A 9634-nucleotide genomic window follows, 5' to 3' on the forward strand; every position below is an offset into this window, starting at 1 on the left:
CGCCGTGACTCATCCTTTCTTAGGTACTACATGAACTGGGCTAACCCATTTACTATCGGATATGGGATATATTATTCCAGCTTCTAAGAGTTTTAATACTTCTTTCCTAACCACTTCGCTCATGATTTGGTTAAGTCTCCTCTGGTGTTCCCTAGAGGTTTTCGAATCTTCCTCAAGCATAATCCGGTGCATACAAACGGAGGGACTTATTCCTTTAAGATCAGCTATCTTATAGCCTAAAGCTGCTGGATATTTTCCTAGGTCAGCATTGACTATCACAGGTCGTTCGAGTTCAGTGTATAGGAATTCATACCTTATATTTTTAGGAAGTGTTTTGAGTTCAACAGTTAGTTTATTTGGAGAAGATGTAGGATCAGGTGTCAATGCTAAACATTCGTTCAAACTTAAGTTTTTGCTTTCATCGCGCGAGTTATCGTTGGATGTTTGAGTTATAGGGATTTCTAGGACCTCTGGATCTTCGGGTAGTTCAGTTTTTGCTTCTTTGACGCATTTATGGGTGATGTCCATGAAACAGCAGGTGTCATCTATTGCGGGTGCTTTTAAGAAGTGAGATAGAATAAATTCAATCTTTTCTTCTCCTACTTCAAAAGTTAGTTTCCCACGTTTAACATCTATGATTGCACTGGCGGTTGCTAAGAATGGTCTTCCTAGTATGATCGAGATGTTAGAATCCTCTTGGATATCCATGATGATAAAATCAGTTGGGATATAGAATTGACCTACACGTACAGGAATATTTTCTAACATTCCTACGGGATACTTAACTGAGCGGTCAGCTAATTGGAGGGACATTCTTATAGATTTTAGCTCACCTAGGTTTAGAGTTTTACAGATTGAAAGGGGCATCAAACTAACACTGGATCCTAGATCGCACAAGGCTTTGTCTATAATGGATTTTCCTATTACGCAATGTATGGAGAAACTACCAGGATCTTTTAGTTTAGGAGGCATGTTTTGTTGAATAATGGCACTACATTCTACAGTAAGCATAACTGTTTCGTTATCCTCAAGTTTCTTCTTGTTAGATCAGATTTCTTTGAGAAACTTAGCATAGGAAGGCATTTGGGTTATAGCTTCTGTGAAAGGTATCGTTATGTTTAATTGTTTCAGACGTTCTACAAACTTTTTAAATTGCGCTTCAGTTTTAGATTTAGCTAGCCTCTGAGGATACGGGATAGGTGGCTTATATGGTGGTGGAGGTACATAGGGTTTATCCTTTTCAATCCCCACTTTGGTTTTGTTTTCACTTATCTTAGCGGGTTGGTCATCAGTTGATGTCTTTCTAGGTTGGTTTGTTTCTTGCTGCGACATGGGTGTGTTCTGAGTTCTAGGATCAATTGGTCCATCGTAGTTCGTTCCACTTCATAGTGTAATAGCATTCGCATGTCCTTTAGGATTAGGTTGTGGTTGAGCAGGAAATATGCCAGCAGGGGCAACAGTAGGCGCTTGTTGTTGAGCTACTTGAGAAATCTGTGTTTCGAGCATTTTGTTATGCGTAGCTAAAGCTTCTACCTTGTTCGCCAATTGTTTCAATTGCTCACTATTGTGTATGTTTTAATTAAGGAAGTCTTTGTTAGTTTGCTGTTGGGAAGCTATGAAGTTTTCCATCATGATTTCTAGGTTCGACTTCCTAGGGGCATTTGGAGCAGCTACGGGTGCTTTTTGGTATCCAGGTGGGATAGTAGGTGCTTGTTCTGGTGCGTACAACGCATTGTTATTCTTATACGAAAAGTTAGGATGGTTCTTCCATCCAGGGTTGTACGTGTTTGAGTAAGGGTTTCCCTGAGCGTAATTTACTTGATCAGGTGGAACACCTGTCAGCAGTTGACATTCAGCAATGACATGTCCGGTTAATTCGCATATCTCGCAATTAGGAGCTATAGCAGCTGCGGTGGCTGTAGGAGTTATGGTTAAGTTTTCGATCTTTTAAGTCAAGGCGTCTACTTTGGCGTTAACATGGTTTATACCACTGACTTCGTACATTCCTCCTTTGGTTTGGGATTTTTCTACAGCGGTTCGTTCTCCTCCCCATTGGTAATGGTTTTGCGCCATGTTCTCCATGAGGTTATAGCCTTTGTCATGAGGTTTGTCCATCAGAGCTCCGCCTGCGGCGGCATCTAAAGTCATTTTGGTGTTATATAATAGACCACCATAGAAAGTATGGATGATCAACCATGGCTCAAGTCCATGATGAGGACAAAGTCTTAGCATATCTTTATATCGCTCCCAGGCCTCGAAGAGTGATTCGTTGTCTTTTGGGTAAATCCGTTGATTTGACCTCTTAGCATTGCTGTTTTACTGGGCGGGAAATATCTCGCTAAGAAAACTCTTTTCAATTCGTCCCATGTAGTTATGGAGTTAGAGGGTAAAGATTGAAGCCATGCTCTAGCTCTATCTCTCAAGGAGAAAGGAAAAAGACATAATCGAATTGCTTCGGGACTGACATTGTTAGCTTTGACAGTGTCGGCGTATTGCACGAACACGGATAAATGGAGATTTGGGTCGTCCACAAGGCTTCCAGAGAATTGGTTCTGCTGGACAGCTTGCACCAGTGAAGGTTTTAGTTCAAAGTTGTTTGCCTCAATCGCGGGTGGTGCAATACTTGAGTGTTGTTCAGCTCGTGAAGGAGCGGCATAGTCCCTTAGAGGACGAGTGGCAGCCATCTCTAACTTTGGGGTTCGTTGATCAGAAAGAATCAATTCCTGGAAAATTGGAATCGGTTCTACTTCGGGAAGATGATGAATTCGACGCCTTACGTTAATAAAATGTTCGATTTCGTTAATTCGTTGTATTAATTCCCCTCCTTGTAAACGAGTATTTGCCATACAATTGTTCAAAGAGAAGGAAAAGAATTTCCCTAGTCTCTACGGTGTAACATTGAGTTACGATATCGACTTAAATAGTCCCCGACAACGGCGCCAAAAACTTGATCGTGACTTTATGTGTCTATTAATCTGATGACTACAAGTGCATAGTCGTGTCGTGTAGTTTAAAAAGATATTGAATCCACAGGGACTATGAATCGATCTACCGTTATCTAAGGTTACTATGTAAAGCTAAGGCTAAGAATACTTGGATTGTTTATAAAGGGAAACTAAAATCTTAAATCTAGGTAATATAATAATAAGCGGATATCAGTATGTATTTCGTCTAACTTAGGTGATCCGAAGTTTCGTTGGCCGGAATATTGTTCAATCAAAAATATTTACAAACTATGTCATTAAAAAGTCCTCCTTTCAAACTCTCGCTCTGTTGATTTAGACTATGATCCTAGCTCATAATGTACGCTCTCGTTGTCCCACCAGATTTAGAAACGCTTTTTGAAAACGTCATATTTGATAAAATGCATATTTCATGCAGATGTTATTTAATTAAGAATCCTTGTCTCAAACTCTCGCTCTGTTGACTCAGATTATGCTAATATTCCCTAACGTACGCTCTCGCTGTCCCGTGTTGAGTTTAAAAATACCTTTTGAAAATAAATAAAATCTAATTAGTTTTAATACGCTTGCGCTGTCCTTAAAACTAATGTCATGTGTCCACTATCTGGTTAAAGATCTCAAACTCTCGCTCTGTTGATTTTAATCTTAATCAGTTCTAAAATCTCAAACTTCCGCTCTATTGATTTTATAACTTTAATAAATAAAATTAGACACAACAACCATAAACAGTTGATTTTCAATAAAACATATTTAAGCCGACTTATTTCGGATCCTTTCGGTTAGATTACTTTACATACCAATATCTAAGTGATTTAGCCAGACATATTGATACTGTTAAACATGCATAAACATATTTGATTTATCATTTTAGGCATATTAATTGGCATACAATATAGATCATGCAATGAAATATAAATTAAAGCTATAAATTAGAAACCTGAATAATATAAATCTCAAATAAATCTTGGATCCTCAAGTGCTCAAACTTCCACCACAGATCTAACGTAAGGTTAGATCTGTTAAAAATTCACAACAATCTCTGGTGTAGAAATTGTTGTGAGAAAAACAAAGGAAAAGTAGAATGCTCAAAGTAAACGGCCGAAATAAAATTATGCGAAAGCTTAAAACTAGAAAGTAACATTTTTACTGGGAAAATTCGGGGCTAGTAATGAAACCATAGGTTTCTTTTTATACTAATGTGTAACGGTCGTGCTTGTTCACGTCTTCCTCTTTCCTCTTCGAGAATTTAGTAACTGTTTAACTAGAAAGTGGAGACGTGCGTCTTGGTTTGAATTTTACTTATTGAAGTGCCTTGAGTCGTCCGTCTTTAGTGGAGATAAAGGTGGGAGACGGGCGTCTCCACCTTGCTGACGTGGTGTGGATCATGTGAGACGGGTGTCTCACTTGCTGAGACGTGGCCTTTTGCTTGTTTGGCCCTGGAGACGAGCGTCTCCTTGGGTTGAGGTGGGAGCTTCAGGTCCTTCGTGGGCTGGGCTTCCACAATTATATTTTGGGTCTCCGTTTGCACCTTGAGATTGCTTCAACACTCCCTTTTTCTTCTCTTGATTAAATATGGATCAATCTTGCCTCGTTTCTTCTTCTTTTGATAAATATTTTCGCATAGACGCAATACCTGAAACAATGAAATATACCCGCATAATACTAGAATATAATAACTAAATTAAGCGAAAATGCTAACATTATTTATGGAAATCAAGTCAAATATATGATATAAATTCGTGTTATCAATTGAATACGCTGAGTTGTTGCTATATATTATTTCATGTGTACTTAAGTTCATTAATATGTTGCTAGCTGTAACAAGCTCCATGATCAGTATCGAAGAAGATGATGAAGATCAATGCACAAGAAGCAATCAACACAAGAGTTGTTACTCTTAATCCGCTTATCAAATAAAGAAGAGAAGATCTCAACCAGAAGACAAAGCCAAGAAGACTGCAAGATATTTTTAATTCTTGTAATAATATGTAAAACACAAGAGTTGTTGCTCGTATTGTGTCATTCCTTAGGAATCTTCTGATAAATTGTTTAGGCACCAAAAGTGACTTCTAGTCAGTGTGTCATAAACAATATGCAATTAGAATAGGAGAAAATCTACTTGATAAGAAGCATAGTTGTAATCTCCAGAAGAACAAATATAGTTTGAATTGGTGTTCCTTGAGTATCCTTCTGATTAGGACACTTGAGATGTCCAAGAGGTCTAGTTAGACTATTGGAGGTGTCTAGATCAATGAACGTTATATCTTGCTGAGATCACTGAACGATTCATTGTCTAGGGTTAGTCACTTGCGGGTAGCTTATGCAAGAGTTTCTAGGGTTAATGAATGTTATATCTTGCTGAGATCACTGAACGATTCATCATCTAGGGTTAGTCACTCGCTGGTAGCTTGTGCGGATGGTTAGTCACAAGTAGGTTGCTTGTGCAGTTGTAATCAAGATTGATTATAGTGGATTAAGTCCTCTATTGAAAGAGGCAAATTCACCTGAGGAGGGTGGACTAGAGGTAGCCTTGTTGAGAAGGTGAACTAGGATAAAAATGAATGTGTCTTTACTTTCTGAACCTTCATTTAACTCAGAATTTCCATGCAGTCCTTATTCAGAAGTGTGCTTAACAAAGTCAGAAGTTCTGAGGAAGAAAAGAAACAAAATGAATGTATGTCTTGTTGGTTATGCATTAATATACTTCCGCAATATTATCTAGAGCATATCCAAAAAGATGAGATATTAGAAGAAAGAAAAGATTTATTGAAAGGGAAATAAATATTGAAGAACACAATTCAAACTCCCCCTTTCTTGTGTTTTTCTCCACCTTCAGACGAAACCACAGTTTAAGAGAAAGAACTTGATAGGTGGAGCTATTTTGAGGTTGTTGGTTTAGTTAAAGATCGGGGCTTTGATGGGTTCAGACTGTGGAGGAAGATCCTAGATGTTGATAAGAGTTACTTCCACTTCAATGATGACAAAGAAGTGCTACAAATTGCCACACATTGTATCGATAATGACGTGGATAGTCATATATGGGTTTAACACAATATTGTGGACACCGTAAGCAAGGTTTCTATACCAAATATCTGCAACCTCATGCAAGAAATTGATGACAACATCAGTGATGGTAGTGATGTTGAAGGCAAATGATTTGACGATAGTTAAGAAGAAAGAACAACAGTAGGAAACGAAGGTTATGCGGAAGAAGATAAAGCCCCTGAAAGAGATGAAGGTTATGTTAAAGTGGAAGTGGACAGACCCACTAAGGGTAGAAGAATTGTGGTGAATGACAAGTCATATGGTTATAAGAGATGTGCTACCAAGAAAAAGAAGATGTCTGAACACTCACCCAAAATTAAAGTATTTGTACCAGCTAAACTGTTTGGTTGTAGTTCGAGCAGGAACCCCAATAATGTCCCAAGAGATGATGTTGATTATTGCAGTGAGAAACTGGACAGCTCTAATCCTGGGGATAGTGGTAATGAAAAGATTCCAAAGTATGAGAAGTTTAGAAGTGAGTTGTTGAACAAAGACTTCAAATTCAAGTTAGGAATGGAATTTAATTCTTTGGTGGAGTTCAAAGATGCTATTAAGGAATGGTCTGTTCTCAATGGAAGAGAGATAAAGTTTGTTAAAAATGAAAGCTATAGGGTTAGGGTAGAGTGTAAGGGCAAATGCGGTTTTTTCACTTTGAGTAGTAAAGTTGGTGACAGACACACCTACCAACTAAAGACAAAGGTGGGGTCACATAGTTGTGCTTGGGTTTTAAATAACAAATCAACCAATTCAAAATGGGTATCCAAGCTAGTGGTGGAAAAAAGGAAGTCCATAGGAAAGGTAAAAGTGTCTTAAATAATGTCTGAGATAAGGATGAAATAATGTCTTGATGCTGAACCTGCACCTTCAAGAATTGATGATGTTGAACCTGCACCTGCAAGAAATGGTGATGTTTAACCTACACCTGCAAGAAATGATGATGTTTAACCTGCACCTGCTGAAAATTATGATGATCCTGAAATAGATGTAGTCATTGAAGTTGTGTTGAACCAAGAAGAAATGTCCCAAATGAGCAATCCCACGCCAGTTTTTGAACCATCTGCACCACATAATTAGTTGGTATCTCAGTTGAAATATGGTATCTCAGTTGAAATACATTTTGTTATGAAAAATGTGTATGAATTAGCCAAATGTTTATGTTATGAAATTGTATATGCTATGGCTTATAAAATAAGCCAAATGTTTTATCTGTGAGGGATTGTATAATGTTATATTTGTGAGGATCCTAAACAAGGGCAACTCCCGGGTCTCCATAAATATGAGGGGCTCTCTCATGGACAAATGACGTGTGTACTATAACACCCCATTTCTACTCGGTAGTTATAAATAAATCAGAGTGATAAAATTTCAACCAAACATGGGATATCACATTTTCAACTTAAAAACCAACGACATAAAACTCATCATAACGGATACATAACACGTATAACCAGGGAGGACTCATAAACAAATATTTAGTCTCCAAAATAAATCAACTTTAATAAATAACCATGCAGCGGAATCACAATTTTAACTTCAAATAATTCATAGCATCTTGTTCGACAATTTAAACTAAAACAAACTTCTCAATTAACAGCTGAAATTCAAATTAACAACAAAATCAAAAATGCGTTCATTCCCCCCGAGTGCTATGTATCAGAGCGACGACACCAACTGAACTCAATGAAGCTACTAAATCTTCATTCTGAATTACCTACATGTTACCAATATAAAGGTAATGGCAAAACAAAAGAAAGGGTGAGATATCAAATCAATATAAACAGGTGTATAATAAATAATATATTAGATTAGATCATACAAATATCACCACTTTATAACAACAATATGCAACAACTGACAAACAACTTAATAACAACAATAAGACAACTTTAATCAACCATCACATCAGCATAACAACTTGAATCAACACAACTTAATAACGATAACTTATTTTAACACACAACTCGAGATGCAACTTAACCATGCATATGCATGTGGTACCATTGGAGCAGAACTCCCAACTTAGAAGTTGTCAGATTATCAAGGCATAAGCCTTCAAATTTCAACTTTTTGCCAATCCAGGCCAACATGGTGAGCATTAGCTCCAACTTAGAAAATGAGATGTATGCGACCATTGTGAATGGCATACAACAACAACGACAACATAAAATATGCATCAACTGCAACAACTAAATCAACACTAGTCATCAGACCTACAACTTAAATATGTCCATAAAATCGGAACTATTCAACTTATTCAATTGAACATGCAAATCAACACATTCAACATAATTCCAATAAATTAAACCAACAAAAAAATACCTACTAATATATGCGAACTACTCCGACAATTTTCAACTAATTCCGGTTAAGTAATTATACCGCGTGAATCTACTAATCGGTACTGTTTTAATCCCTGTCCTGCTACCAATCATTCGCATTATCCTTGACAAATTACTTTATCGATGCAATTTATTTTTTGCTACTAATACTACATTGTTCCTTGTCAATTATCAGGGTCTGCTAACACTGATATTTAGAACCACGGAAATTATCTCTGCTAATTTAATACTGCACTTGTTATTAAAAGCGACTCTGCTATATTATACTTTTACTACATAAGAACCAAACTACTAGTTTGATAGCACATTACCTCCTACTACTAAATATACTGGCTCTACCATTTGATTAAATTCCACTATTGACTCCACTATAATTAATCTCTGCTATTAATAACTATCTGCTAATAGTCCCTTTTTAATTAACATGCTTACTGTCATTTACTGTTAATATTTCTACGATATTCTCCCAACTAATTTTCTATTAACCATTATACTATTATTATTATTATTATTATCATTATTACTCTTGTTATTATTATTATATTATTATTATTATGTAACAGTAAATGTAAAACGTGCAGCTACAGTAACCAAGTTATAAAACACAACAACAAAAAAATAAGGCTGGGGCGCCCATCCCACTATAAGGGCCCCCCACCCCACTCCTACTATTGTAAGGGGTTCCCACCCCACTTAGGTGTGGCCCCCGCCCCTTAACTATTTTTTTTCATTTCTTCTTCCTTCCTCAATTTGTTTTTTCAGAAACTGTACATACGTGTTCTGCAATCTTTTCTTCGATCTTTCCTCTTATTGCCCAACATAATAATAACCAATTTACAATTTTCGATTAAATCACCAACTTCTAAACACACAACAACTTATTATGTAGCAACAATTCAATCGGTTATAGAACAACAGAATCAACAGAACTACAACATATATAAACCAATTTATTTTCCAACATAGATTAACAAGCACCGAGGCAATAATTTATACAACCCAACCCACATACGGTCTACACATACCCGGTTATAGAGATTGAACCCCACCCTTACCTTGGATTGACGGTCTCTCTATAATTTTTCGGTCTTATTCCGCCTCGCCGCCACTTCCAACTTTCTCCTCAAACTTCTACGGTTAAATTCCAAGCTTCTTCTTTGCAACCCTTCACGTCTTCTCTTCTCTTAAAATCCTTGTGTCATGTTACTGATACCAAAAACCTAATTCTCTTTTTTTTCCAACTCCACCAATTAATAATATTATTCTTATTGGGCCAAACAATGCACC

General features: G+C 37.0%; 1 non-coding gene across 1 annotated transcript; it reads left to right on the forward strand.

The window, feature by feature from the left end:
- Nucleotides 1-2203: 2203 nt before the first annotated feature.
- Nucleotides 2204-2309, forward strand: LOC131608411 (small nucleolar RNA R71). Its single transcript, XR_009285673.1, has one exon. It is a non-coding gene; the product is annotated as a small nucleolar RNA R71 (small nucleolar RNA).
- The last annotated feature ends 7325 nt before the right edge of the window (nt 2310-9634 follow it).

This window comes from Vicia villosa, linkage group LG5 (assembly GCF_029867415.1).
Source record: "Vicia villosa cultivar HV-30 ecotype Madison, WI linkage group LG5, Vvil1.0, whole genome shotgun sequence".
NCBI classification, from domain to species: domain Eukaryota; kingdom Viridiplantae; phylum Streptophyta; class Magnoliopsida; order Fabales; family Fabaceae; genus Vicia; species Vicia villosa.